The sequence below is a fragment of the Euprymna scolopes genome, chromosome 12 (assembly GCF_053919585.1).
Source record: "Euprymna scolopes isolate OS-2025 chromosome 12, ASM5391958v1, whole genome shotgun sequence".
NCBI lineage: Eukaryota > Metazoa > Mollusca > Cephalopoda > Sepiida > Sepiolidae > Euprymna > Euprymna scolopes.
The window spans coordinates 69,476,266-69,503,231 of record NC_136493.1 but is presented as its reverse complement, the minus strand read 5'-3'; the positions used below and the strand labels follow the sequence as shown (position 1 = coordinate 69,503,231).

At 41.0% G+C, this 26,966-nt stretch overlaps 1 protein-coding gene across 3 annotated transcripts in view; it reads left to right on the top strand.

The window, feature by feature from the left end:
• The first annotated feature begins 300 nt into the window (after positions 1-300).
• Positions 301-26,966, top strand: part of LOC145291321 (DNA repair protein RAD50-like) — a 260,298-nt gene continuing 233,632 nt past the window's right edge. For all 3 annotated transcript variants that reach the window (XM_080137063.1, XM_080137061.1, XM_080137064.1), the window contains exon 1: positions 301-557. The gene's annotated coding sequence lies outside the window, so the exon portion shown is untranslated. The remainder of the gene's footprint in view (positions 558-26,966) is intronic.

Here is a 26,966-nt window from a genome sequence, read left to right as displayed (position 1 = left end):
AAAACACTAGAAAACTATCCAGTTAGGTAGAAAAGTAACTCATCTTGCCTTTCATAACATTTATTTGTTATATATTTGTTTTTTGACAACTTTTTCGAATCCATGTGTACAGTAATACAAACCCATTTACTTATAAAATGATCAGAAAAAGGCCAAATTTGAAGCCCAACTTGAAAAAAGGCCAAACAGAAATTTTGAAGGCCTAGCTGCCTTTTAAAAAGCCAAATTTGCGAAATTTGGCCTTTAAAAAGCTAAACTGGCAATCCTGGAAAATTAAATGTTTAATGACTTATCTCCCTTAGATAACAGGGAGCCTTCCGTTATTAACTTAGGAAATAATTACTTTGAAAAAATAAAATCACATGTCATATTAATTCATTGAATAAAAATATTTTTAAAATTTTGAATAAAAATATTTAAAGAATTTTGAAGTAAATATTCCGATAAAAGAGTGAGTAATGCAGTTTTTGTTAGAAAATTAATAATTCAAAAATTCACTAAATGATTTCTCCCCTCCCCTTTTAGCGCGGTGAATCTGATCGTTTCTTCACACGCCAGTAAGTAAAGTTTTCGAATTTATCTACTAAAATAATCAGTATCATTTTTTTTTTTTAAATAAGGCATTTTACTATATTTTGAACAGTTTTTTGTATTAAGTGAACATCCAGAAAATTCGCCACTATTCAAAAATAGATAAAAAACAACAGCATCTTCTTTGGGTTTCGTTTCCACGCAGCAAAGAGTCTATGCCATAGACATGATGTCAAATGGTTTAGTTTTATTTATTTAAATAATAATTTTTTAAAAAATATTATAACATTCACGTAAATGATTGATTGTTTTTACGAGTAATAAAAACACTCATAAACGATCGTGCGATTATTATTTTTTTTAAATACGAAAATAAAACGAACTTTTAAACGCTAAAACGGCTTATAAAATTATTACTAAATTTTAATTAATTACATAAATATTTATGTATGAAATGAAAAAAAAATAATTAATGAGAAATACACTCGTTCATTTTTAATGAATGATAACGAAACTAAATTACTCAATAATTAAGAAATCGTCAACAAGTTATCTAAAATGAAACTAGTAATTTGTGTGTTGTTTTTAGTATACAGTTTGAGGTGCTAATGCACTTACTGATCCGCGCTATTTTTTAAATCGTATTTCCACGTTTAATTAAAGTTTTATGATATGTTTTTTTTTTTTATTATTATTGTAAGGTTAAAGTACAGAATAGGTACAAAACACTCTCCCCATGTTAAGAATGGCTTTTTAAATAATAACCTTATTATTTCAGCACGGGTCAATAAGTGCATGAGTACCAAGTTGAAAATTGTAAAGCGTCACCACCAGCCACCACTTGTTTTCACCTTAACAATGGACATTTTCTTCTTTTTTTTGTGGGGGGGGGGGCTACTTTTAATAAAAAAAAAGAATTTAGAGGAGGGGGGCCAATTTCATGTATAATTTTATCAAAAAAAAAAAAAGAAAAAAGTACCAAGATTAAATATGGATGTCATTAAAAAAAGTTAAGGTAAATTTTTACTTTAACTGCATATCAACAGTCAACAACACTCTCCTTTAAAATGACGACTTTGATACATTTTTGAGTCTGCTAAAAATGAATATCACATTCAAATTTTGTGCAGACAAGTAGTTTTCTAGATATTAAGACATTTTTTTTTCCAATTACTTAATGAATGTCAGTGGCGATCACCATTCTTAACATGGGGAGAAGGGGTGTTTTATAACACGCGTGTGCATTAGAACTTGATCAGTTGGGAAAAACATGGCCGCCAGTGAAAACATTAGATTACATTGGATCCTTATATCCAGAAAACTACTTTTCTGTCCCAATTTTAAATGTGATATTCGTTTGCAGCATATCTGAAAATCTACAACAGTCGTCAATGTCTTATCTTCACAACATCTCTTTCAGGAACTGAATATATTTTTGCATTAATTGCTTGTGTATCTCTATGTGAGTTTAGACCTGTCTATTTTAGCTAACCAAACTACAACTTAAGATTATGCAAGCGATTATCTTTACATACAAAAGTAATACATCTATCATGCAACTGCTACAACAACTCTACAAGTCAAAAATCGTATTCTCCATTTGTCAAGACTCACGTTATCTTTTTTTGATGCCAAGCACAGTGTCTATTTTGATGATTATAAAAACCACCAAATGAGTGTGTTTAATGGTTTATACGATGGGGGGGGGCTTGTCATTTGGACTTAGTGTCAATGGTAGTTATGAAAGAAATGTTATTTTCCAATCAGACTTAAATAATTGAAAAATATCAAAAGAATTTGAAGTACTATCTGCTCTAAAGGCAATAATGGCCAGGAAATGGGAAATCATTATATTTAAATGCGAAAATGATCTGTTAAGTGTTGAGACATTATGTTGAACAGAGTAGTGAAGAAACAGAGCAGTGTAGTACGATCCTGAGTGTAATTACCAGTAACAAAGATGGCGACGAAGGAGCAGTTCAGATCAGATCCTGAGTGTAATTGTCAGTAACAAAGATGGCAGCGAACTGATTGAATCCAAAATTTGACAATTTTTATAGTAATTTTAGAAGCTTTTCATTGGTTGCTCACCATGACTTGTGGTTATAAAAATGATCGTCGAAATCATTGGTCTCATACCCCCATTACTCGTCTTTTGATTTGTGTGGTGCATTATTATATCTGCCATTTTTCTCCTTTTTGTCTTTTTCCTTTTTATTAACATCGGATTTTTTTTCCAGACAACACTTTGTTTTTCTTCCTATTTTTTACTGTTATTTCTTAACAGTTTGTGAACTTTCTATTAACCGTTTTTAAACGGTTCGGCTATGGCCACTTCTGCGAGCCAGATGCCTATTGTTGTCGACACAATGGAAACGAAAAACGTCACACCTTCTACACCAAACACCTGGACTAAACCCACGAAAGTTGACATTAATGTTAAAGATTTTGTGGAAAAGGCGAAACGATGCCTGGAACTCGTCAGTGATACTCGACTTATCATAAATTTACCAAAGTTGGAGGAAATCAAAAAAAAGTGTCTAACACTATTTGTAGCGGACCGGAAGACGAAAAAAGTCATAAGAGCAAGCTCAGACATCGTTATCAATCTTTTGGCTTCAGCAGGCTTCAGGCCCTTGTGCGTCGTAAAGTGTAAGGGTTATAATACCTGGAGTGTGCTTTTCAATTCATCAGAAGAATGCTTAACCATCTCACTAAAAGAAATAATCACGCAGCAATACATTCTAAGAACTGAGTATATGGGGAAACGTCGGACTACAGTTTCGGTTTTCCATATTCCGCACCACATCGAAGGAGAACACCTCGGCACCTTCTTTTTAAAATTCGACAAAATGGTTTCTGTGCAGGTTGATGAGTTCCATGGTGTATGGTCCTTCGACATCCTCCTCGATGAGAAAAATTTTATAAACATCCCTTTCTTCCTTTAGGTAGGAGAAGAAAAACTACCCATAATAGTAGTTGGCAGGAGACCAACCTGTTGGAATTGCAGCGAGATTGGGCACTTTACATCTGAGTTCCTCCTAGAAAAACGTCCACCAAACCCCAAAAGATTTATTGGACAACACTTGGGAATCACAACATCAACAAGTGTTCCCAACCCTCCTACCCATGAAACGACGACAAACCCAGATGAGATCCTCAGAGGAGAACCCTGGCAGATCGCCCCCCCCCCCCCGTCCCGGAAAACAAACCCTGAACGCTTGACCCTCGATCAAATGAAGGAAGAGACAATGCTAAAGAACGACCCTGGTAGAGAGCAGTACGTTGAGATTGTGAACTTAAAAAAAATTAAACTCAAAACGGCCAACCCCCCAAACTCCTTGTAAATCCCTTTCTCCGAAGCCAAGCCCCAAATCTATCACCAACCCTACCACTCAGTCTCCCACAAAGCCCAAAACTCCCTCCCCTTTCAAAATGCCTCCTCCAGTCACAACTCCTGTCCCCTACAAAATGCCAAAATTAATACCCCTAATAACCCTAAGCCCCATCCACTTCTGCGTCCCCTCGCAATACTCCTCCTGCATCTCCTGCAGAGACCCCTTCTGACTCGCACATTGCTATGGACATTGAAAAACCCTCTTTAGAAAACAAAAAAAAGACCCTCTACCTCCCTGGCAAAGACATTTGCACTTTAAACCAGGCAGCCATCAATAATTACAAAAATTTTAAAGGAACAGACCTTACAAAGTTAATTGAGTTCAAGGAGGTAGGGGGAAACTAATAGCTATCCCTTCAAACTTCTCAAACGCAAAAAGAGTCCTCACAGTCATATGCAAAAAAGAAGAAGCTAAGGACCTATGGTCAATGCTTGATGAGGCTAACAAAGCCTTTACTCTGTCCCCTCCTCTTGTTGTTTTTAAAGATTCTGATATCAAAAATCTTAAAAAATGTTGTGTTGGGAGGGTCCCGATAAAAATGCACCCCTCCCTGTATAGGATAGCAAAACTAACCTATCCTTTGCATGTCGGTGGTATCTCTCGTGACGGACTCATCGATACTCAGATGGGTACCTATTCCCTCACGAGAGCCGTTGGCACGCTCATGACCACAATGTTTGTTTCTGGTTCTGAACCCTAAAGCACAATCATGGATCTCAAGCTTGCTAGTGTGAATGTCTAAGGGCTAAGGGCCAACTTACGAAAATGGGGCTTGAGTTTGGACCTGCAGCACCTCAGAGTGGATATTTGTTGTGTGCAGGAAACCCACTTTATTCCTGGTGACCATTTACGTGCGCTGTCTAAAACCTTTAGGGCTTACTCAGAATACTTTAATTCTTCTTCTAGAGGGGTTTCCTGGCTAGTTAAAAGGTCCCTAGATGCGTTGAGTGACCCATGCTACATGGATCCAGAGGGAAGACTGTGTGTTTTGGATGTTACCATAAAGGGTAGGGCATTTCATCTTGTTGGGGTTTATGCGCCCAATAGCCAAGTTAAGCTGGCTGCCTTTTTTCGGTGAATCGAGCAGTTCATGGATACTTCTCGGACGGTTATCTTAGCAGGAGACTGGAACGCGGTCCTAGATCCCAATTTAGATCAATTTGGGTTACCTTTTAGGGGAACTAACAGAGATCAGGATGCTGTTTTATTTTGTGATTCAGACCTATCACATGCTTCAACTGTAAGAAGCTGGGTCACATAGCTACAAACTGTTGGGCGAAGCGAGGCCCAGAACAAATTCGAAATCCCCCAGCTAAACCACAGTTGATGGTACACGCAAATGTAGAAGCGGAGTATAAACCCTTCACGTCGAGAGGATACATTTCCCGAAACAAAAAGAGCCAGAGAAGGCCCATCAGTATCCTAAGAGACATGGGTGCATCCCAATCCTTAGTGCTAAGGAACCACGTGCCCATGGGAATAAAAACAACCTCCAATAGGACAGTCACTATTAGAGGCATAGAAGATAAGCCTATGAAAATTCCTCTAGTTAAAATTTGCCTAGAATCAGCTTGGATATCAGGCGAGATCATCGTGGGAGTAATTAGTAGCTTATCTATGACCGGCGTGGCGATGATAGTAGGTAATGACATTGCCAAAAGCCGAATCAAACCCTCGAGCCAAATGAAGCCTGAATCCATGGGGGAACTCAAGGCATCAGAAGATAAGGCATCGGCAATTGTAACGACGAGGGGGAAGAAGAAAGAGAGGGAGAAGTCTACTAGGTCACCAGAGAGGAAGGGCCAAGCAAAAGAAGAGATAGGGCTGTGATCCAATCTATTAATACCGCGACGGGAACTAATTAGGGAACAACGAAACCATGTCGATTTGAAACCCCTGTTTGGGCGGATCGGAAATGAAGAATCCGATGGCAGGGTAGGACAATACTTCCTCAATACCGGTGTATTAATGAGAAGGTGGAATCCTCCCAGTGTGACGGAGGGGATTGACCGGAGCGTGCACGAGCGAGTGATGGTGCCGAAACGTACTGGGAGGGAGTGCTAAAAGTTGCACACGAGATACCATTGGCGGGTCACCTGGGAGTCACTAAGATGCACGAAAAACTCATGAGACACTTCTATTGGCCAGGAATCATGGGGGACGTGAAAATGTTCTGTCGAACATGAAAGATATGCCAAGTGACAGGAAAATCCAACCAGAGGATTCCTCTGGCGCCACTCCAACCAATACCAGCAGTGGAGGAACCTTTCGATCGAGTGATTGTCGACTGTGTGGGACCGTTGCCTAAAAGTAAAGCCGGTCATAAATATATAATGACTATAATGTGTGCGTCCACCAGATTCCCTGAAGCGATCCCATTGCGGAATATATCGGCAAAAAAGATAGTAGACACCCTGATGACTTTCTTTACAAAGGTGGGATTACCAAAAGCAATCCAGACTGACCAAGGGTCTAATTTCATGTCAAAGATCTTCAGGCAGATGGCGGTACAACTGGGAGTCACGCACGTCAGATTCAGCGCATATCACCCGCAGTCCCAGAGAGCACTGGAACGTTTTCACGCCACACTCAAAACTATGCTAAAAGCATATTGTGTGGAACATGATGACGAGTGGGACAGAGGTATTCCCTTCGTGTTGTTTGCAGCGCGTGAAGCAGTGCAGGAATCACTAGGGTTCAGCCCATTGGAGCTAGTTTTTGGCCACCCAGTACGGGGGCCACTAAAACTGATAAAAGAATGATGGGTAAACGATGAGTCCATGCCGAACAATATGTCGGAATATCTGGCTAAAATGTGAAAAACCCTGTCAGAAGCGCGAGAGTTAGCCAGAGATCATCTAGAGAATAGTCAGAAAACCATGAAAGCTGCATATGACAAGAAAACGATAGAAAGAGAATTCAAAGGAGAGGAAGTCCTACTACTGTTACCCCTAAACGGTCAGCCATTTAAGGCCAGATACCAGGGATACTATACAGTAGCCAAAAAGATTAGCTCCCTTAACTACCTAATAGGTACCCCAGAACTTAGAAAGAAGACGCAAGTATGTCATGTTAATATGATGCGAAAGTATTTTAGAAGGACGGAAGAGAAAGCGGTGCTGATAGCACCACGTATCCAGGGAGAACTGGAACTGACCAGCGCTGAGGGGGAAGCCGGTGTGGCCAAGTACCCACCTAGGAAGTTAAACAACTTAGCGGTCTTGGGAAATTTAGATGCCAAATTTGCCCACCTACCTTCGAAGGAAGGGCAGAGTTTAAAAACAATACTCTCAGAGTACAGAGACTTATTCTCAGATGTGCACGAATGCAGCAGTGCACGATGTAGAACTGAAAGAGGATAACCTGATTAGACAACACCCATATCGCCTAAGTCCGAGAAAACTAGCGGTTCTAAAGGGAAAGATAGACTATAATAGAACCCAGTCAGAGTGAGTGGGCATCACCGTGCGTGCTAGTAGACAAGCCCGATGGGACAATGCGATTTTGCACTGACTATCGAAAAGTAAACGCGCTCACTAAGGCCGACTCATATCCTATTCCCAGAATGGACGACTGTATAGATAAAATAGGGCGAGCAAAAATATCACCAAATGCGATCTCTTGAAGGGGTATTGGGCAGTGCCCCTAACAGAACGAGCCAAACAAATATCGGCATTTGTTACCCCTGAGGGAACATATCAATACCGAGTGATGCCCTTTGGCATGAGGAACTCACAGGCCACGTTTGTAAGATTAATGAATGCGTGTCTCGCTGGGATAGCAAATGTAGATGCCTACATAGACGACATAGTGATCTATAACGACACGTGGGCAGAGTATGTCGAAACAATAAGGAAAATATTCCAAAGGCTGCGATCAGCCAGGCTAACCATAAATCTAACGAAAAGCGAATTCTGTCAGGCTGAGGTAAAATTCCTAGGGCACGTGGTAGGACATGGGAGAATTACCCCACTAAAGGCCAAAACCCAAGAGATCGAAACATACTAAGCACTGAAAAATGTTTGGAGCCTAAGGCGATTCTTGGGTATGGGCGGATACTATTATTTTTTTTAAGTTTTGTAGGGATTTTGCGAGCATCGCCACACCCCTGACGGAACTATTGAAAAAGCACAGTAAATTCAGATGGTCAGTGGAATGCCAGGAAGCATTCGAAACCATAAAACGAGCGTTGAGTACAGAACCAAGGCTGAAAACTCCTTCATTCAGTCAACCCTTTAGCTTAGCCGTAGATGCCAGTGACAAAGGCATCGGAGCAGTGCTATTGCAACCGGGGGAAGACGAGCAGCTTCATCCAGTTAGTTTCTATTCAAAAAAGTTTAATGAATTCCAGAAATCCTATTCAACGATAGAGAAAGAAGCATTAGCGCTAATATCAAGCCTTCTTCACTTTGAGATATACGTGACCTGAGCACCTACTCCAATCTCAGTATTTACTGACCATAATCCGTTGGTCTACGTGAATAGGATGAAGAACAAGAATAGAAGATTAATGTCTTGGAGCCTTATGCTGCATGAATTTAATTTAGATATCATGCACATTAGCGGCAAGAATAATGTGGTAGCTGATGCCCTATCGAGAAAATATGATTAAGAAATAATTAAATAAACAAATAAATAAATAAACAAATAAATAAATAAACAAAAGCACGAATCAGATTAAAAAAAAAGAGAGAATAAGGAAAAAAAAAATTTTTTTCTGACATGCTTGGAGGTGTTATATTGGTAGAGAGGCTGGTTGATATCGGTTGATAAATTAAGAAATAATCATAACGGAATAAGAAATAGTTTTTTTTTTTATCTCTTAGGGAACGCCTACGACGAACAGTGAATTTAAATTCAAATATAAATATGAAGGCATGCACCCCCCCCCTCGCCTTCGGCAAGCGTGAATTTAATTTCAATAAAAAAAAATAAATAATAATAACAAATAAATAAATGCACTAGCGTTCGAGGCGTACACCCCCCCCTCCCTCTGAAAATGCAATGCTCGAGAGAGCCCACTGTCAGTGAAGCTGATGAAAGGGAGAGAAAGAAAAGGAAAGGGAGAGAAAGAAAAAGTGAAATCGACACGGACGAATAAAGAAAGCAGTTTTTGAACTGAGCGTTTTGTCAACAGAGGAAAACGATAGCATTCGTATAAAAAATTGAGAGGCAAGAAAAAAAGATAGAAAATAGAAAGAGACTTGAGAGCAGTGAACGGTGTCAAATGGACCGGTTGTTTTGTTTACGTTTGAGCGAATAATGAATCAAAAAAACAAAAATACAAAAACTTGCTATGAGCCAGTGGTGCTCAGGAATGCCTAAAGCGCAGCGTAAACAGATTTCCCCGAAATAAACAGGAGTTGAATTCTCTCGGCCGAGAATGGACATCATGGAAAGTTCATGGCGAAGATATTAAAGATGAATAAGAAGAGGGTTGCAACGAACAAAAATATCGTCATGTTGACGTGCGTTCCCATCCAAGAAGAAACCAAACAGGAAAAATCTCGCGAATGATGAACTTTGCGGAGATATTATGAAATACGAAAGTCCAATTGGATAAAGTTAAGTGACTATTATGATTTCCCCATCCCGATATCCCCGCTCCTTGTCCTTGGCCGAACTGTCATACCATAATGGAAATGGTATATATATTTTCTCTTATTTATTTTTTTTTTGTTTATTACCTTGTTTTCTTTTCTTTCTTTTATGATGGTTTTTTTTATCATCCAACTTCACCCCAACCTATTGTGGTGTGATATTAAATTTAAGGATGTTGAATAAAATTTGTGTTTTAAGATTCTAGCGTTGTGTCATTCTTGCTTTGAGTTTGAATCGTTCGGAACAAAATGTGCTAATGAGAACCTCAGACAACGTGTCAAATAGGTCACAAATCGTGGACGACACTTTACTTGTCATTATTTTATTTTTATTTTTATATAGTGTTACGGACAACGGTGAAGCGCTGACCTAGAGTCATAAGATTCTTACCAGGGGACATCCACTCCGACTCAGCTTCATACCGGTCCGTAACAGCGGGCATGACAAAAAAATTCTGTACAAAAGTCCTCTGAAGCTATATACACTGTACAATGTTGACTGGTGATGAAATCGCTAGTCTTGTTTGTGCCGGGGCCGCAACCTACTCGCTGATGCAGTTTCTAAAGCGCCAGGAGCGTTGTGTGGCATCAGTCGTCTCAAGGCCCTAGGGGCCTTCTTGGCAATTGCATGCATGTTATTGGGAGTGGTTTCGTTTCCAGCTCCAGCATTCTTGGGAGTGGTCGCATATGTGACCGGTATGGAGTTCTCGGGAGTACAAAAATCTCTAGATGGGTCAAAAGCATGAGGAGTAGTTGGAAGGATCACAGAAGGGCTCGATGGCGCGTCATAAAAATCTTTATCGCCAGACTTACGTATGGGACTATCTGTTGGATTACCAGCATGGACTTCTGGCAGGGTGGCTGGAGAGTCCTCTGGCGCCTCTAGTAGGATGCTGACAGAGGTGTCTTCTGGCAGCCTGGTGACTGGTAAGAAGGACTCTATCACATCTTCGCTAGTTATGGTCCTGAAAGGCTTGAATTTCCGAAGGTGTTGTTGATTCCTAAGCGTGAGTCTCCCAGAACCATCTATCTTGACCACATATTGGTGAAATTGTCTCACCTCCACAACGGTGCCTGTTCGTTCCCAGTGTTTAGGGTGATTTCCAGTTAGGTTTTGAATATGCACATGATCCCCCACGCTTAGAGGGGGCAAAGATCTTATATGCTCGCTCCACTTTTCATGCTCAAGGAAGTAACGTTTTGCTAGTGCGTTTACAAGCGTTTCAGACCATGTGGGGTTGGGGCAGTACCGACCCATTGGCATCGGAATGGGGTCTCTAATGGGTCGTCCGAAAACTATAAGAGTAGTAATACACACGGACGAAAAAACGCTTTGGATAATCACAGATTTCAAGGTAGTTCTACTAAAATAGCCATATTTTTTAAACCAAAGCACTTCAAGTCTTCAAATTACTACTGTTTTGTTCGGAAATGAATATACTTTCAAATGAATTAATAAATATGAATGTACATTATATATTTTAAGAGTTTTAAGCAAATAAAGTGATAAAAATGTGAACGTCATAAAATGGCGTTTTCGGTAAGGTTTTGTAATGACCCCCCCTGTTTTCTAAAGGTCCGTACCGTGATTGTATGAAGAATTTCGTCATGAAATTTGGGAACCAATTAGAAGAGGTGTTAATCTTAATACTGTCAAGTGTCCGAAATATTTTTGACCCTTTCTTTTTTTGTCGTGTTAAAAATAAGACTTTAATATGACGAGTATCGAACGTTTTGAAAAAAAAATTCTTCGGACACCCAGTAGTAAGTAAATCAATCTTTTTACTATCTTTATCAATTAAAAGTATTATTTTATGTTGAGTAGGACCGCGGTAATTGATAATTTAAAAGGACCTACCCGAAAAAAAAATTGTTTCTATTTCTCGAATTTGGTCAAATGAAGTTAGTATTACTAGAAGCAGCAGCAGCAGCTCCAGCCTGTAGAATCAGCAATAGCACAGTGTAAACACAACACGCGTTCTTTAATTTTTATTCAAGAACGAATTAAGAAAAACATGAAAATATGAATATAAATGTTCTTATATGTTTAATTAGAGCTATTTTCTTATCAGAATAACATTAGTTTAGAACTATTCGGTTTTCAGAATGTATAATAACAACAATCGCAACCAATTCGGCATTATGAATCTGTTACAATTTCTCACATTTCTCGTCAAATTTAAAAACATGGTTAAAAAAACAAAATAAACTTTTGTAGATATATAGCTTGCATGCACTTTTATTCTTTAAATTAGTTTTGAACAGCGAATTAAAACAATGTTTTACTGCGAACAGCCACAAATGTTTTTTTTCAAAATCAAAATAAGTATCAAAATCTCGTTTATATATAGATTCGAAAAAGTTGTCAAAAGACAAATATATAACAAATAAATGTTATCAAAGGCAAGATAAGTTACTTTTCTACCTAACTGGATAATTTTCTAGTGTTTTTATTTAATGTAACATGTTTATTCAGCTCGAAAAACGTACAGTGTTTATCGATGTATTGGAAAATTAAAAATGGCGCCCGGCTCGACTCTTTGACACGGTAAGTTTGAGAAAAGGAGTTAAAAATAAAAAAAACTATACAAAATACTGTTAAAAACTCACCGAATATATGTCAGCCTATGTCACGGTAACATATATTGAGCGAGTTTCTAGCAGTATTTTGTCTACTTTTTTTATTTTTAACTCTTTTCCCTAAACTTACCGTTTCAAGAGAGTCGGGCGCCATTTTAAATTTTCCAAAACATCAGTAAACACTGTTTTCAAGCTGAATAAACATGTTACATTAAATAAAAACACTAAAAAATTATCCAGTTAGGTAGAAAAGTAACTTGCTTTTGATAACATTTATTTGTTATATATTTGTTTTTTTGACAACTTTTTCGAATCTGTGTATAGTAATACAAACCCTCAAAATCTTTATCAATATTCTTGAAATTTTAAAAGCAGTTAGAAAACACATCAAACTACAATTAGGAAGCTTTTTATTTCGTTATTTTTTTTTCTACTTATTAAGCGAAAGATATTTTTACAACCTGCTCCAGCGTAGTATAAATGGCCTATGGAATTAACACCTTCAACCTCGAAAATAGAAATCAACAAATTTATGGAATTTTCTTTGAAATTTCGCAATGCAGTTTCTTATTAAATTAAAACTAAATATAACATTTGCTGACTTATTTACCTGTCGAATACACACACACACACATATATATATATATATATATATATATATATATATATATATATATAAACTTTCTGTAAATCCAAATTATGTGTGGCAAGTCTCCTCCTAAAACACTCTTTAACCCTAACAATAACACTAAGTTCGAGTGGTAAGCCCCCCCCCCCACAAAATACCTCTAAGCCACATACAAGCATCTAAAACAAACAAACAAAAAATAGATCCTTCCTTAAAGAAAAATACACATAAAAATAAATTGGTTAACTGTCCTAAAATGCTAGAATGGCCAGGAAATGGTGAATTATTTTACATTAAATTTTTGTGAAACTAACCGCTCCCCCCTCTAATATTGTTTTTGTTAGCTTTGTCTCTGTCAAGTCTTCAGTATGTTCACACATAATTTTCCTTAGCCCTACAATTAATTCAAAGTCCGAATGGCAACCCTCCCCATATTCTCATTGCATAGAAACCCTCTTAAAATTACACATAATCATCTTAAAAAAAAAAAAAAAAAAGCATGCATATTTTCCCATAGAAAAAAAAACAGTTAACTGCCCTAAAATGCTAGAATGACCTGTAATAGGAAATTATTTTACATTCAATTCTAAAATAATTTGTTTATCTTTCATTAAAGTTTTTCATGGCATTTTATACATAATTTCCTAAAAAGGTAGAATCACATTTTGGAGGGGTGGTCAGAAGGAGTTGAGTGGGGTTAAACAGAAGATGTTAATCTACAATAATACCAAAGAAATATTGCAATATATTCATTTTTTAAATGGTCTTATGTTTAGATTTAAGTTTTTTGTACATAAAGCATATTACAATTCAACTTTGAGTTCTCCAACTTCTTTTCTGTTTATGGATACATGGCATTTTTAAGGAATTGCTGCATATTTATGCACATTTACTGCAGATTATTTGGAAACCATAAACTTTGGGAGATTTTCAGTTGCATATTCTGATTCCTTGTACAAAAATACACTTATATGGTTGTAAGGTTTCCGAGTCGACTATCGTCGTAGTTGTCGTTCTTCCCCCGGTGCGTGCGTGCGTGCTCTATATATACTACTAATCAGACGACGGTGTCACTCTTTTGTGTGTCCCGTCTTAATGGTCGTTCCTATTCTCTACATGCCCTCCCCCCACCATGTGACCACACTACCGTCGTTTTGTGGTCATGTGACTGGAGAATTCCGTGTAGTAGTGAGTTGGTCCTTGCATTTGAGGGGAAAGTGGCCTTGGTGCTCGTGTTACCCTCATGCTGCGTCGTGGGACCGGACTCGTCTGCATTGGCTTGTGGTTGATCGGATCTTGGTCCACCTCCATATCTGTTTCTGATGTGTCACAATCAGTTTCTTCCACCTCCATCATCTCATGCATGTTGCACGGTGGTTTGCTGTCCTCCCTTCTTGGTGTTTGGGGAGGTGGTTGATGGGGTTGTTGAGTGGGTGGATACTCCGGCGTATCCATGACTGGTTTGATTTTCCTGAGGAAACGGCGATTGCGTAATGTGATCCTGCCGCTACCATCCAACCGTATCCTGTACTGTCTGTTACCCATTGTCTCGACGACTCTCCCAGTTTTCGCCCATCGTCGTGGATTTGGTCCCTCCTGATTCTGCACCTGCACAGACTCGCCGACTCGGAGCTGTTGTAGGGGGCGACTGTGTATGTCGTACTGTTCTTTGTTAAGTACGTGCCTTTTCGCCATCGCCCTCTCTCTCAAATCTCTGGTCTCCGTCCAACGCTTGTGGATGCAGTATTTTTTGCGAAGTGCGGGGAGATGGTCCCTTACTGTTCGACCATATAGTATTTCCGCCGGCGACAATCCAAGGTCCTGACTGGGCGTATTCCTATGAGTCATCATCGCCCGTGCTGCCCGATCATGATGTAGGTGTCCGTAGCCATCAACGCAGTCCATCAGCATTCTTTTGGCCGTTTTTACGGCCTGTTCAGCTCGGCCATTACTCTGGGGTTAATGTGCAGATGATATGCGCCTTTTTACACCCCAGTCTTCTAGGAACGATTTGTATTCTAGTGAATCGAATGGTGGCCCTCCATCGGATGATATTTCCTCCGGCGCACCATACGTGCAAAACCAAACCCTCAGGGCGTTACACACCGCTGCAGCCCTTCCTGATGGTAGTGGTGCGACCTCAATCCAACCGGTATATCGGTCCGCGTATACCATGTAACTTTTCCCGTGCATATCTAGCAAGTCAGTGACTGTCTTTTGAAATGGGAATTCTGGGTTTATGGGTGGCATTAGTGGTTCCCTAGGCTGGGATGGGACGATCGAATTGCAACTCCGACATTGCGCCCTTGTTTGTCAGATGCTGACGTCTAAACCAGGCCAAAATAACCGTTGTCTGGCGTTAGCCAACATACCATTCGCCCCTTGATGGGCGGAGTGTAATGCCTCTAACACCTCGGCTCTAAGCTGTTTTGTATCAAAATTTTGTCCCCTTTTATGACAATATAGTTGGTCTGCCATCGGCCAGAATTGCCGGATTTCTGGTGGTAGTTTGTGGCGTGACCTTGGGAACCCGTCTTGAATGTATGACGCCAACGTTTGGCACTCCTCATCGGTGGCTGCAGCTGCGACTATCCTATCCCAGGTGATCGCTCGGAACTTGGGGTCATATGCGTATGCAGCTATGATGGATGCTTGTATACTCCCCTCGATTTGCTGGGAAGTGTCAGTGCCCTTTAGTCTGCTGTGTCTTGACGGCGCCGGGTATCGGGATGTGCAGTCCGGTGCTGCGTTGAGTTTCCCAGGAACATGCCTAATCTGGAACCTGTGCATCAATGACTGCTCCTTGAATGAGAACAGGTGGGGATTTTTTATATTCTCCAGGATCTGATCCGAGAAAATTTTCACTAGGGGCTGGTGGTACACGGTGACCAATAGGTCTGGGGATCCCAGGATGAACATCCTACAAGACTCCAAGCCATAAATCAGCGCTAGAGCCTCCCCCTCTATAGGGGAATAACGAGATTCTGCATCTTTCGTGAAGCGAGACCCGGCCAAAATCATCTTCCAGTGGTCCTTACCACAGTTGGGACCTAATTCCGTTGGGCATTGGCAATGCTTCTGGAACAGAAAATACCCAATGCCAACCTTACTGAAGTCGGTTGAAAGGCAGGTCGCTCTGTTCATATCGAAGGTTTTCACCCCTTCTTCGATTTTCTGAACGATATTCCTCTTCGACTCTTTGAAAAGTCTATTCAATGTGTCATCCCAGTAAAATTTAGGGTTCTTTGTCCGCAGCAACTCTCGAAAAGGGGCCATTATATCGGCCTGTGCAAATGTATACGACACCTGGTTAACTAAACCAAACCAGGACCTGATACCAGTAATGCTCGTTGGGGTCGGGAAATTGAGAATAGCCTCCGTCATTTTTTTAGTTGGCTTCACGCCGTCCGAGGTTATCACAAAGCCGGCAAATTCAACTTCATCGTCAGCAAATTGAAATTTGTCAGGGTTAAAGACTATCCCACTTTTACCACAATGGGTAATATAGTCCACAGTATGCCAGAAAGCCAATTCTAAGGACCTGTCCCATAGGAGTGTGTCGTCTATACACCGGGTCTTTCGAGGCATGTCAACTGTGATGTCATCGAACCGGCGCGTGTACCCGTCCCCGGATGCGTGTAAACCCTGGGGAGCCCTGAGATACCGATAACGACCCCATTCCGTTATGAACGTGGTTGCGTTCCGGGCTTTTGGGGAGAGTGGCAGACTATGGTACCCATTCCATGCGTCCAAGACAGTCTTTTTGGTTTGGGCAGGCACCACGGATACCTGATTAAAAGGGGACGGTGTGTGATGAGTCTCTTTCATCGTTGCTGCATTCAATTTTTGTAGGTCTACCGTCCTTCTTGGTGACCCGTCTTTCTTTGGAGCGACTACCATCCTCGAACACCAGATCGTAGGTGTGCCTGCTGGTACCGGTTCGATAATACCCAACGCAACATCTCGATCCAAATCATCCTTTACCCTTTTCTTCCAGTGATGAGGGACTGGAATGGATGTGTGTATGGCCGATGGTTTCGCCCCCGGGGTAAAAGTTATATCCAGCGGCCTCCCTAACATGACTTGTAACGGTTAATGGGGGCAGGTGTTGAATGCGCTGGACTTAAAGTGTTCACGTAACCACTTCTCTAACCGTTCCCTATTATCTCCAGTGGGGGTAAACGGGATCCTCGCTGGCTTGTCCGGGACGGATTCTCTTTTCGGACATCCACACGGTGCTGTCCCACTTTCTGAAGCCGATAAATCGGCCTTTGATACTCGATGCGGGAAGTCGCGATTGATTACTCCTAGGTCTTTGAGGGCCGATTCTGACAAGTAGAATCCTGACGTGTTTTCTGAAACGTAGACCACTTGTCGCGTTTCCTTCTGACCGAGCTTAATCTGAGTCAGGACCACCCCCTTGATATCTAGGGGTTCGTCTGTGATTCCCCGTATCCTGTGGGTGGTAGGTATCAGGATCCTGCTGGTGCACCCTAATATTTTCAATATTTCTGGGCCACTCGAACACGTCTGGGCACCGGTATCTGCAATGGCCTGGATGCAGTGTTTCCGACGGCTTACTCCCTTATCCAAAGCGCACCCGAATTTAGCCTGGGACTCTGGTATCAGGGACACATCGACCATTAATGAGGGTGGTGGCTCAGGGGGACTTCTCCTGAACCCACCACTGCTCCATGCAAGGTGTGGCACTGCTGCTATTCTACCTTTTTGATTGTAACATGCCGGTGCCCCCTCCATTCTGCTGCCGAAAATATTCGATTGACGTGTGACATCGTTTGTTGACTCCGCCGTCGACCTCTCCTGTCTCCGGCACACTCTTTGTAAGTGGTCTGTGACGCCACAATTAAAACATTTTAGCCCCCTCGCCAGGCAGTTCTTCCGCCCTTTTAACCCACTGGGGTGTGAGGTCCTCCCACACCCTTCACAAGGACTATTCTGAGGGGTTTTGAGCGGCTGCTCCTTCCGAGATGGTTTTTTCTCGGTTGTTAGTAGGCCAAAAGTCGAGTGTCCCTCTGAGCCTCGTTGCAACTGAGGAGCAGACGTCTCTGTAGTTTCTAAACTAACCAGCCTGTGAAGCTTCTGCTCCACAGTGGTTAGAATATTTGCTTCGGCCAGCAATTTACACTGGTGCTCCGCATTTGCCAGACCGGCTACGAGTTGGCCAGCTACCATGTCCTCCGAATAGTTTACGGCTTGCCGGCAGTTCTCGTTGGGGCACAGAACCATGAAATTGCAAAACCGTGCCTGGGACCGAAGCTTTGCCAAGAACTGTGCGGGTCCCTCCCCTGTCTGTTGTCTGATGTTATGAAATTTATGTCTATGCACCTCCGGGTGTAGACCTTTCACCGCAATGAACTGTATATGCCTTAAGAGTTGTTCCTCTGTGACAGAATTGAGGGTTTCAGGCCCAACTAAGTCAAATAAAAGTTTATTTACCTCATTTGAGCAGGCTGTCCTTAGTTCATTGCGGATTTCCACGGGGTCGGTAAGGCCGCACATTTGTTTGTATCGGGCCCACGAGTCGATGAAAAGCGCCCAGTCCGCGTCGGTGAATCCATGTTCGATACGTGGCCGGTCTGGTTTCTTGGTGTTAGACCGACTCGAGGCACTCCCTCCGCGAAGCTCATTGTTTTCTCTTTGCAGATTTATTATTTGTTGAATCAACTGCATGTATTGGCCGTCCTCGTGTTGTCCTGACGCCATTATACTCCAAAAATCGTGCAAAAGAAATTATGTTGAAAAATAAATCCTGTTCGTAGCGCCATGTAAGGTTTCCGAGTCGACTATCATCGTAGTTGTCGTTCTTCCTCCGGTGCGTGCATGCGTGCTCTATATATACTACTAATCAGACGACGGTGTCACTCTTTTGTGTGTCCCGTCTTAATGGTCGTTCCTATTCTCTACAATGGTAAATTTCATTTCTTAGTCTTGTGTTTTAACAAAGATATGACATTTTTACTGAAAAAGTAGTGTAAAAAATGTGACGAAACGCATATGGTCTTAAAGAGGGAAAAATATCCAAACGTGTGAGGCACAAAAATAGCCATAACTTCCTTAATTTTAATCAGATTTTAAAAATTTAACAAGATTCTTTCTTAGCTCATCAAGCTCTTTCTATGCATACCAATATTGAAATATTTCAAGCTATTTCAATTTTTTCATGTGTATTGCTAATAAGAGCAGGAGATGCCTTCGTCTCTCGGTTGATGGAGTTGCGGTATATTAGCATCGTTCGTTGAAACTTGTCCACATTGATGGACCCTCCTGCTGAGGTGTTATCCATCAGCATTCGTTTGACAGTTTTGACTGCAATTTCTGCTCTGCAGTTGGCGTGAGGGTTGGCAACAGAGGTAAGGCGATGGTGGACTCCCTATGATCGGAGGAAATCCTGGGTCTTCCCAGCAGTGAACTGGGGTTTCCCGTTGGATGTCAGCTCCTCAGACACTCCAAAAGTCACAAAGATTTCTCTGAGGTGCTTGATGAGGCCATCTAACCGTTCTCTGCTTGAAATACCATCGGCCAGTTGGAGTACCGGTCGACCACCACAACATAATCATGGTTGTTGTGTGTGAAGTAATCGCTGGCGATCTTATGGAACGGGTTCTCCAGAGGCGCAGCGTTAAAAGGTGACTGCATAGCATTGGATTTTGCAATCCGATGGCAGTGGGTGCAATTGTCCCTGACACGTTGGATGTCGGTGCTGATATTGGGCCATTAAACCAAGTCAGCCGCGCGGGCACACATGGAGTTGACTCCCTGGTGGGCCGCATGCAGGGCTCCCAATATCTCTTGGCATAATGCTGTTGACACAATGATGCGGTTGCCGGCAAGGATCACGTCATCAATGGTGCAAAGGCTGCTCGAGATGCGGTGGTACGGCCGGAGTGCGGTCCTTAGCTGTCGGTAGTCCAAAGGAAATCTGACATGAATCCGTCGGTGCAATTCCTGTAGGTTTGTGTTCGAAGATGTAGCTTCCCGCACCATGTCCCAGGAAACTACATTAGTGACTGCATAGAGAGTGTTAGACATGGATGCGTGTATCCCATCATCCTCTCCAATATCTGCGGTGTGTTCTGGGCTAGAAGCATCATCTGCACGACTGGCGGCGGCTGGTACCGGGAGGCGGCGTCGGTCCCAGGTTCTTTTTTCAATAGATGCGGATGACTTCAAAGTTGTAGGAGAGGGTTTTTTCCTTTAGATTCAACAGACGGCGATTGTGTATCTCCGTCAGGGAGCAGTCATGAGTATCCCGACCAGCGGCTTGTGGTCAGTAGCCACAGTCGTCATGGCATCCGAGGATCTAATACCGTGTTTGGTGCAAGGCGTAGGCAACAGCGAGGGTTTCTCCTTCAATGGGAGCATACCTGGATTCTGCCGTGTGCATGAAGTGGCTACACACAAGCAGAGCTTCCAGCCCTCCTTGCAGCACACAGGTATCCTGGTGGCACAGTCGCAGTACTTCTGCATCATGAAGTACCCGATGCCAGTGACCGACCAGTCGGTTAACAGGCAGGTTGGCCGGGATGGCTGGAACAGCCTCACTCCTTCTTTTATTTCCTCTATGATCTTGAGCTTAGACTCAGTGAATATCTCATTAAATTCCTCTGTCCACTGAAATTTGGTTGATGGTTTCAGGAGATGCCGGAACGGCTGCATGTGCTTGGCCATGCTCTTTGATTGACCAATCCAAACCGAGCCCTTGCGCCAATGATGTCCTTCGGGGTAGGGAAATTCCAAATAGATTCCAAGAACTTGTCAGACGGGGTGACATTATTGGGCGTAATTTGGAGGCCCGCAAAGACAACAGTCTCTTCGGCGAACTGGAAGTTCTTGGGGTTGAGGGTAATCCCATTTCTGGCGCAGAGGTCCAGCCACTCGTACGCTTGGAAGAATGATGCCTCAACTGAGTCAGCCCACATGCACGTGTCATCCACGCACTTAACTTTGTTTTTGAAGTTGGCGATAATAGCATCAAATCGCTAGTTGTAGGCGTCGCCACTAGCGAGGAAGCCCTGTGGTGCCACCTTGTAACAATAACGACCCCAGGGGGTTATGAAGGTCGTAATGTGGCGATCTTCCTCTCGGATGGGAACAGAATGTTAACCATTCCAAGCGTCTCGGGGAGCCGTCAGCTTTTGCAGTCACCACCATGCGGGAACCAGGTGGTCAGCGTGTTGGGGCTGACCTTCTCTAGGATGCCGATAGTGACATCTCTCTCAAGGTCGTTATAGGCCTTATCCTGCCAGTGTTGGGAGACCAATGCAGGCTTGTGAATGGCAACCAGCTTTGCGTTGGGGTCGATATGGAGCTCCAGCAGTTCACACTTCATCATGTGAAGTGGCTGGTGATCGCATGTATTAAACGTTGTTGATAAATAGAAGTCAAGCAGCCATTGCTTCAGAATTGGCACATTTTCATTGGTGGGTGCAATACCTGTTGGAAGCTTTGTTGGTATGGTAAATCAGTGCGTTTTGGGCACGAACACTGCCTATTTTTATCTTCCACTGTAGTCAGGGAGTCTTGAGGCCAACTTACTGGCACAGTTGAGAAACTGGCAGGTATGGCCCCTAATGCCACCAGTGCTTCACGACAAAGGAAAACTTTGCCGATTTTTCTAGACACATATAACAACAGCTTTGTTGTTTTTGGTGTGCCAGATACATCAGCTGTGGATACCTCCACAAAGATACCTCCTTCAACCCCTAGGTCCTCCTTGGTAGCTCCTCGCATGGACAATTTGACAGGGAATATGTCAGTCTTGGCGATGCCCATCGCAAGTGCTGATATGATGGGTATGATGGAACTCTGACAACCAGAATCCACCACCATAGGTATTTCGATTGATGTGGGGTTGGAGGATTTGAGTGTGCGGCCAAGCTTCTTGTGGTCATCTGGTAATGGGGTGAGCTTCACCGTCATCATTGGGTGGAGCTTGGAAGGTCTAGCAACCCATTTGCCTTCGTAAACATGATGTTCGATTGGCTTGCAGCTGCTAGTTAAGGGTTGATGAGTTTGGACAGTATAAAGTTGGTCAAATAGAGTGCCAGCTTTGTCATCCCCCATGTGCAAGGCGTCATTACTGTACTTGCGGGGGTTTTGAGAGCACCACCTGGAAGATCTGCCTCAGTAGCCCCATAACTCGCAGTTCAAGCACTTACTGCAGCTGGTTGCAAAATGGCCTTTTACAGAGCACTTGCTGCATGTTACAGACCAAGCACTGTAGGACTTGGCTCTGGAATTCCGGTCGTTTGACTTACCGTGCTGTAGTTCGCCGCAGGCCCAGCACTTGCTCTGCTTGTTGCTGTGAGAGTGTTGTGAGTGGCGGGGTTTTTCGTTGCCATGGCTCATGGCGGCGGTAGTTTCCCCAACAGCTGCCCTGGTGGATTTACCCTGTTCCTTCTGGACAATATAAGCAACAGGGTTCGGTCTGTTTTGGGATCACTCAACAGATCAGAAAGAATCTCTGGATCAGCAATACCACAAATAAGATTATCCCTAATAATCTCACTGCTGTAATCATAAGTGTGGCCACAGCCCAGTTCCTTACACTTTGCTGTATACTGGCATAAGGCGGACTGGCCCCTGAGAGCAGCAAGGAAGGTCCTGATAGGGGTACCAGGGGCCTGTGTCATCCTACTGAGTTTGATCCGGTGGACCAGAGTACTCTCTTCCCTGACTGCCAGGCACCTTATAGCAGCAAGGAGGTCCGCCTCAGTCATTGATGACACATCTTTTTGCAAGTCTCTCATGAGGTCATTCATGAGGTCCCCATCACAGCAGTGAAAGAGGGCCGTGGCACACATAGCATCAGTGATAGCCATGCCGGTCTTATACATAGATCATTGTCGCTTGAAGGACGACCATTGATCGGGAATGCTCCAGGCGCCAATAGATGGGGACTTAAGCTTAAGCCTGGGAGCTGCTGGTTGTTGGGGGTTGGCTACTGGGGCTGGATGGGCAGTTTGGGTATGAAGATTCATGGAGGTAATGAGCACGTTACTGAGGGATTCAGGGAGTTTCTGGGATTTCCAGCCACATCCAGTAACTGGGCAGGTGACTTCAATTTTGTCACCTATTATTTATTCAGGTGGAATGAGTTGCTTTCGAAAGCGGCGAGGTCCTGACGATGTGCAGTCGTAGAACAGCATAAATGAGTAGTACACCTTTCCTTAGTCGATGAGGTATGGGCGAAGAGACTGACGAGGGTTGATTACACACCGCACTGACAATCTTGATAAAGTCTGAGTGTGGTCTCCAAGTTCCATACAAGTTTAGTTCCACTAAAGAATGCTGTTCACTACACTCTGAAACAATAGAGAAGAGGGTTGGTGAGCTTATGTCCTAGGTGATGAACTAGCTAGATAAAGCTTTCAATTCGGATATCATTAGTTGCTCACCATGACTTGTGGTTATAAAAACTGGTCCCATACCCCCCATCAAGAGTCAAAAACATTTCACATGATCCTTCTTTATTTACTCTAAATCTTAAATTATTTTTGTCATTTTTTTCTTTTTTTCCTCTAAGTTTTTTAGTTTTTTTTTTTCAGGGTATTCACACATAATCATCTAAAAGAGTAGAATCTTATTTAGTATTTTTTACTTGGCAGCTATAAAGTCATTTATTACTACAATTAAAGGTCAAAAGTTAATTATATTTTAAAATCAATATTCCTTGAAGTAAATTCTCTAAAAGAATTATAAATTATATTAATTTAAAAAACAAAAAAGTTTTGTTTTTTAAAATAGTTGTTGCTTTACACTAAACGGTGTTACTAGCTAAATCACTTACTTTCATTGAAAACTGGTTAACATTTTAGAGAGTGCATCATTAAAAACCGTTGGTACTATAAAAGAAATCAATATAGAATTTTCATTTTATAAAAATAATAAAAGCATTTTATTTATTAGCTGGACTACAAAGATATTTAGGAAAAAATGCTCGAGACATGTCATGTTGAAGTTTTATTTTTAAGACAAAAAAACTAACAGATTAGCTTATTTCATACCCAGCAATAAGGGAGATCTATATTTTTCTGATTTCCAAATGTAATGATAATTCCACATTGAGGAATGATACCAAGGTTTAAACACTGAGGATCAAAAAGATTTTGATGTAAAATGGCTGTTTCATAGAGTTAACATTTTTATCATTACTTAAAAGCTCTTCAGATATATCATGTAGATTATTATTTATTAAAGCATTTCTGAACAAAATGGTAATATTTTGAGGACGTAAGGTGTTTGGTTTTTAAAATATGACTTTTAGTAGAACTATCCTGAAATTTTGAGATGTCCAAATTGTTTTTAGAGTTGATGAGTATTACTACTCAAGGCAGTTTTGTGATGGAGGTTGTTTTGTTAGCTCTTGTATCATGATGTTGGTATCCCCATTTTGAGGTTTGGATTTGGGGACCACATTAGGTAGTGGCACGATGCTGATAGTCAATTTCTAAGAAACCCATATCTCCTTGTTCTCTGGGTGGATACAGCTTAGGCCAGTGTTTCTAGCATCCTTCTATGGCTCCCTAATCCCAATCAGGGAACCATAAGAGGATGTCAGAAAAATGTAATTCAAAATGCAGAAACTTGCATTGTATAATTAAGGTGACAAGATTTTTTTGAATTGACAAACTCAGAATAAAAAAATGAAATTGATTTTTCTGCTTTCGTTTTGATAGCCTGTAAAATTTCAGCCATATCCAATCAAATTTGACCCCATACATGTGTGTCCAAACGCAACGTATGAAATGTAAACATTGAAAAAACAGTTTTCTTTTTTGTTGTCATTTTTTACCGATTTTTCATTTTTTAACAGCAGAAAAACATTGAACGCATAAAAGCAAAATAATGATTATTTTATTCTCTTTCCATCAATGTAATTCTTTTAAAAATTGACCCACAAATAAAAAAGATATGACTTGTTGAAGCACATTAGGTATGCAATATTGCCGATTAATAGAATACTGGTGCATTTTATTTAAACTGTTTTTTGTTTTTTTTTGCCCTGTTCTTTTTCTCTCTTTTGTTTTTTTATTCTATTTAGAAAGTGTTGGCGTCCTGTCCTTGAGTTACTTCATTATGTTCTTCAACTCCCATACTTTTGTCCCATATTTTATACTGATTCTGCAGGTGATGTTCTTCAATCCTCCCTGTGCTGCAAAGCGGACAAGGAATTCTTTGATCTAAGTAGCAATACACATAAAAAAATTGAAATAGCTTAAAATATTTCAATATTGGTATACATAGAAAGAGCTTGAGCTAAGAAAGAATCTTTAAAAAAATTTTTAAATCCAATTAAAATTAAGGAAGTTATGACTATTTTTGTGCCTCACACTTTTGGATATTTTTCCCTCTTTAAGAAAATTATGCGTTTCGTCACATTTTTTACACTACTTTTTCAGTAAAAATGTTATATCTTTGTTAAAATACGTTAAGCAATGAAATTTACCATATAAGTGTATTTTTGTACAAGGAATCAGAATATGCTACTGAAATCTTAAAAAAATTAATGGTTTCCAAATAATCTGCAGTAAATGCCATGTATCCATTAAAAGAAAAGAAGTTAGAGAACTCAAATTTGAATTATAATGCATTTTATGTACAAGAAAGTTAAATCTTATAGTACTCAAAAAACTTCAACCAGAACTAGCACCCATACTTACAAAACTGTTTAAACGTTGTCTTAAGCAAAATTGCTTCCCATCACCCTGGAAAGTTTGAGCTAGTTTTGCGCTGCAAGCTAGTTACTGTTTCCCCCGCTTTTTGCTTTTCAAAGACACGGCAAGCTGGTAAAAGTCGGGCAAATTAAATAGACAGGCGACCTCCGTTGTTAAGTTGTAGATATTATCATTTAGACGTGATATAAAAAATTTTAAGAATGAGCGAGCCGACCAAGCAGGCCTCGGAAAAAAGCCTTTTGCAAACATACACAAAAAGCGAACATACATACATGCATACATACATACACACACATTTTGCCTTTCATTTATACTAGCAAAAGTACCCGTCATTGACTGGGTTCAAAAACAGCCTACAGAAAATGGACTCTGATTTATTAAAGTACTAGCGGGTGTACCCGGCGTTGCCCGGGTGTTTGTAGGTGTGTGTGGTGTTAAATAAAAAGAACCCGGGGGGGGGGTAGGATCGAACCTGAAGCCCTGAGGCGAAGTTTGAAAATAAAATCGGCCAGCCAGAATGAGTTAGTGAAAGATGTTTGAATTTATTTAAGTAAGAATCAAATTGACAGGTGCGCGTCCGGAAGTCGTCGAGCGTTACGATGACGATGATGTAGGTTTGTTTGTTATAAGTGAAGTAAAAAAAGAAAACAACGTTAACACTTAAGTGGAGAAAAAAACACAAAAAAAACTAACGTAAGGCAAACGAACGATGAAAACAGAAAAATGAACACGTGAAAAATGGCTTAAATAAGCCTGTTTCGATATTAAAATTTTAAAAATCGGTGGGTACCCGGGTGTTTTTGGGTGTCGCTAAGAATAAGCGAAGTAAAAAAAAAAACAGAAAAACAAACGTTATGTGAAAAATGGCTTAAATAACATTGATTCAATATTTAAATTTAAAAACTCGAAAAAAGAAAAAACCATCTCACACCACAATGCGAACCCAAAACGTTTAGATAATGAACCAAGGCCTTAACCAACTGAGCTAAAGCGACGTACATGAAGTTTGTTCGGTTTTTCAACTATTTAAAGTAAATCAGGTCACGACATCATCTGACACATGCGTAGAATTGGTCATTGTCACGAGAGGACCGTTTTTGTAGATCCATTCCATGATCAACTGTTGGAGCAATGATTGCAGGAATGAACTGGAGCCACTGGAAGGAATTGAACAGGAACACCAGAAAAGTGAAGAGAAAATAAACCTAAAGAAATCAACAGTCAAAAAGAAAAAGGTGTATTACACCAAAATTCTTGGAAAAAAATAAAAATGATTAATCATTTAATAAAATTTTTATAACATTATTTGGTTTTCTAATATTTTTAAATTAAACTTATAAAATGTTTTCAAAGATGTGACCAAATTTCTACTTATAATTTGCACAAAATCATATACATACACATCAACTCCAAACTTATATCAACTGTCAACAACACTTTTCTGACCCCTCAAGCTTTATACCACCAGAAAATGAAGAGGAAAATAACTCAACAACAAGTCTTTATTGAAAAGGTGTATTATACAGTTGAA